The 5,170-nt window shown below is 32.9% G+C and overlaps 1 pseudogene; it reads left to right on the top strand.

Moving 5' to 3' along the window:
* On the top strand, nt 3,204-5,010 carry LOC104752356 (annotated as a pseudogene).

Raw genomic sequence — 5,170 nt, 5'->3', positions numbered from 1 at the left:
GTTTAGATTTTACAATTAGAACGAAATTATATGTCGGTTTGGGTTCACAAATGAGATAGTTAGGGTTTAGATTTTACAAGTAGAACAAAATTATATGTCGGTTTGGGTTCACAAATGAGATGTTAGGGTTTAGATTTCACAATTAGAACGAAATTATATGTCGGTTTGGGTTCACAAATGAGATGGTTAGGGTTTAGATTTTATATATGTCGGTTTGGGTTTATTTAAGTGCGGTTTAAGTTTTTTAATTTTATAATAATGTATACAGATTTTATTGCCTTATTTTGTTAGGGGGTGAATGCAGAGGTTCACCCCTAGGGGTGAACCCAAGTATTGTTCTTTAATTTAAGGATAACCCAGGAAGCAAAAATACAAAAAGAGAAACAAAATCCAGCACAATTAAAAAGAAAAAATTGTAGAAAGTGAAATTCAATCCCAAGATCATCTGCCAAATTGAACACTGCCAATTTCAAAACGAGGAAATCATCGGCCAATTAGTAGTGGCGGACCGAGGAGAAAAAGCAACTTGTTGGTGTGATATTGGGCGATCGAATTTAGGTTTGGTGAGTCACACTTATGGAGGAAAACCAACTGCGGATACATTTACAATTCACATGCAAAAAGACTTATTTCAATAAGTTATCCAGGTTAATTGACCCACTTATAGGGTTCGTTTAGACTTTAGAGTAGAGATATTTTGGTTACCTTTTTAGATATTATTTATAATAATAATAAAAAAACAGTCTTTATTCAAAATTAAATTTTCTTTAAATTAGAAAAGAAATTTAAAAAAAACCTAAATATAATGAATAAATGATTCTATTCTACAAAATGAGATTTTGTATATGGAAACAATATAAAGTCGAGAAAGGACTGTTTTGACTGAAGGAGAAACATGACTAAGCATATCTGATTTGTCAAAGTAGAAAACATTGTAAATTTTGTACCATAATAATTAAATCTCATATGCATTCACTAACCCCCTTACCACAAACTCATCATCCCTGCATCCTCCTATAAATTATCTCTCGAGGTTATAGCTTGAAACGTTAAAGAAGAAGAAGATTAGAACAAAATCACGCATAAGTCATCATCCTATTTTGATCTCTCGATCGAGGTTTTTTTACTTAAGCTGTTCTTCCTATCTCACTCTCAACGTAGAGGTATAATTTCTTGACCTTGCATATCGCCTTTTGTTCTCTTTAGCTCTTTAGATTAATATGTGCTTTGTCTCTTGCTCGTTTTTAAATCTCTCTCTCTCTCTCTTTCTACGTTCGTTTTTTGTGATCCTTTGATATATATAGGTTCCATGTTATTTATTGGGAGTTTGGTCTGGATTTTTTTTGGGATACCATATTTTAGAAAATGTTGTTTTGGTCTGTCAATTTATTTGATCACTGGGTTATGTTTGTGGTAGAATAAATGAGATCAATCATGGTAAAGCCTTTTAGAACTCTTTGAGTTTGCAGATGTATGTTACATTTTTCAATAAAATTCTGTTTTTTCAACGGATTTCACCCACAAACTTTAATCCTACGTTATTATGGAACAAAATTTCGATCGATTATTTATCTAAGAATTGTTTAATTATTTTCGTCAACAAGTGTGATCGATTCTTTATCTAAGAATTCAAAAATTTTAAGAGATCTATGTCAAGCTTTATATTTAATTAACGATCTTTTGCGCAAAAACAAACTATTTCAATATCTCTTTTCATCACTTATATTTGCATAGATTTGGTATTGTTTATTATCTATGTTGCCTTTACTGAGTGCCGTGCTTAGGTTTATATAGGCTTAGGGCTAAAAAATTGGTTTTGTTTTGTGCTAAAAAAAAGTTAATGATATATATATTAGATGGTTACCCATCAGAAATGTAGATGATATGTATTTTTAATTGTTTATATATTTATATTATTTTGTGACTATGAAAAAATCATTTATATATATATAAATTATCTGATTGCTTGATACATTGAGTATAGTTTACATTAAATTTTATATAAATATAATTAAATTGTAGGTGTGATTGTTTATATATGGCAGCAAATTAGTCATTTTTTGGTTCTTTGAAATATTGAATAGATATTAACAAAAACTAAGCAAAACATATGCAAAATATAAACAAAACATAAGTAAAATATTTTTACGTATGTGTTTTATAATGTATTAGATGTTTGAAAGTAAAATTGAAAAACCACATGAAAGTTGAAAATTTGCAACCATACTAACAAAATGCTAATGTGACAATAAAAAATAGATGGCATAATATTTGAGAGTCTATTTTATTTGTNGATATGTATTTTTAATTGTTTATATATTTATATTATTTTGTGACTATGAAAAAATCATTTATATATATATAAATTATCTGATTGCTTGATACATTGAGTATAGTTTACATTAAATTTTATATAAATATAATTAAATTGTAGGTGTGATTGTTTATATATGGCAGCAAATTAGTCATTTTTTGGTTCTTTGAAATATTGAATAGATATTAACAAAAACTAAGCAAAACATATGCAAAATATAAACAAAACATAAGTAAAATATTTTTACGTATGTGTTTTATAATGTATTAGATGTTTGAAAGTAAAATTGAAAAACCACATGAAAGTTGAAAATTTGCAACCATACTAACAAAATGCTAATGTGACAATAAAAAATAGATGGCATAATATTTGAGAGTCTATTTTATTTGTTATTACACATTAGCATTTTGTTAGTTAATTAATAATATCTTTTCGTATAAATTTTTAATACAAGTTCTTACTTTTTATGTAGTTTTTCATTTTTCTTCAAACATTTATTAAATTATATAATACTTTAATAATGCAAATAAAAGATTATGAAATATGAAATAAGAAGAATTAATAACAAACAAAATATTATAGATTTTTATAATAAAAAGCGTAAACACATTTTCAAACTAAATACATAAGCTAACTTAAAAAATATATATGTGGTCTTACAATTTTTTTATATTATGTGACCTTGGGCAAATGCATTTTTCAATATACATGAGGCACGGCTTTACTGGGTAAAGTTGGTCTAATGGCTTGAAGATTTGGATTACGTTGAATAATGAAACTTACTTTGAGAAAAAGCTTTCCCACTTTCTGCTTTTAGCATTATTTAAGTATCGGCACTTACAATGTATATCTCTTGTATAGGATTTATATCTACGAAGAGATTATACAAATGGACAAAGCAAGGAACCAAGAAGAAGCTAGAAGAGCGAAAGCGATAGCTGTGGAGATGTATAATGCTGGTAATTTAAATGCTGCGAAGGAGTTTGCGGTCAAGGCAAAGACTCTTGATCCTACACTTCTTGGTGTTCACCGTCTAAATGTATTCATTGATGTGTATATGGCTCATGAGAAGAAGATCAATGGTGAAGTTGATTGGTATGGTATTTTATCAGCAGATCCATCCGAGGATATTGAAACAGTACTTCTTGCATTACAACAAATTATCTTCAGCCATTTTCTCTGACTGGGACGACTCTATTGGTGGAACTGTTGAAGTAACGAAAATACTTATGGATGCCTATACACACATATATGAAGAAAAGAAGGAGCAGGTTCGTGAGAGACCCGAAGCTCAACCTCCATCAAGAGTTCGGTTTGAAAATGTTGATTCTCCATCGGGAGTTACTGGTCCTGTAAACCAATCAGGGATGATAAATGGAGGAGATCGAGAAAGAAAACGAAAGGAGCCTTTATCAACAAATCAGCTTCCTGTTCCTCAGTTAAGAAGAATCAACGAAGAAGACGCAGAGATCAGAGGTGATACGCACGTGCTTACCCCAAGTTTGGTTCAAATTGCTTTGGAGGATACGGAGACGAGTCTTGACATGTCTGTTCCCGCTTCTCATCAATACATGAATATTGGTGCATCGTCTTCCGGAACAAAAACACTTCAAGAGGAATGGGAAGAAGAGAAAAAATTAAAGGGTATTAATGAGGAGGACCTTGATATGGTAGATATGAGTCGAAACAACATCGGTGCAGCTGCCGAAACATTTCAAGACTCCAATAATGGTGATGGAGGGGAAAGAGTAACGATTAAAAAGGAGGAGGAGGACCCTAATGTGGTAGATAGGAGTGTTCCAGATCATGACTTCTACAATTTTGACGAAGACCTGAAGGAAGGTGTTCAATGCAACAACGTTGGTGCAGCAGCTGCCGAAACATTTCAAGACTCCAACAATGGTGATGAATGGGAAGGAGTAGAGATTTTTAATGAGGAGTATTATGACCCTTATGAGGTAGATATGAGTGTCCCAGATCCAGACTTCTACGACTTCGACCAAGATCGAACCGAAGATTCCTTTCAAAAAAACCAGGTATGGGCTCTTTATGATGAATATGGAATGCCCAGGTATTATGCACTGGTGCGTAAGGTTGTCTCTCGGGAGCCGTTTAAGCTGTGTATCTCTTGGCTTAACAGCAACAAAAATGACGAACTGGGTCCAATGAACTGGATCGAATCAGGTTACCACAAGACGAGCGGAAACTTCTCAATTGGGAAACGCGTCGAGTACGACACGCTGCACTCATTCTCACATAGAGTCGAGTTGGAAAAAGGTGCTAAAGCATTGGTGCACATATATCCGAAAAAAGGAAATGTGTGGGCACTGTTTAAAAACTGGTCGCCGGAATGGGACCTCAACACTTCACCGGAAGAGATGAACCAGTATGACATGGTAGAAGTGCTGGAAGATTTTGATGAAGATGGAGGTGTAACGGTTAGACCACTTGTTAAAGTCGCAGGACTCCTCACCGTATTTAGAAGGCATCAATCGTGGAGGACATACCCTAGGGGAGAACTCTTCAGGTTCTCTCACCAGGTGTCTTTTAAATTAATTACTGGTGAAGAAGGTCTGGATGCACTAGAAGGTTGCTTGGAGCTTGATCCAGCAGCTATGTCACCGGATCTTCTCGAAGTTTACACTGAGGAGGAGATGAGAGAAGTTGAAAATGCAATGGAAATAAGAGCAAGCTGATGAGGTAGTGGAAAATTTTAACAATGTTATAGTTGATTATGAAAGCATATGGAAAGCTTGAAATGGAAAGTAACAACGAGGTTTGTGTGCAGGTATACAAGGGGATACATAAGAGAAGAATTCGATGGTGGAGATCCAATTTTTTATCTTTTATGTTTTT

The sequence above is a fragment of the Camelina sativa genome, chromosome 2, assembly GCF_000633955.1.
Source record: "Camelina sativa cultivar DH55 chromosome 2, Cs, whole genome shotgun sequence".
NCBI lineage: Eukaryota > Viridiplantae > Streptophyta > Magnoliopsida > Brassicales > Brassicaceae > Camelina > Camelina sativa.
The sequence above is the reverse complement of the archived record's forward strand: the minus strand, read 5'-3'. Positions and strand labels throughout refer to the sequence as shown.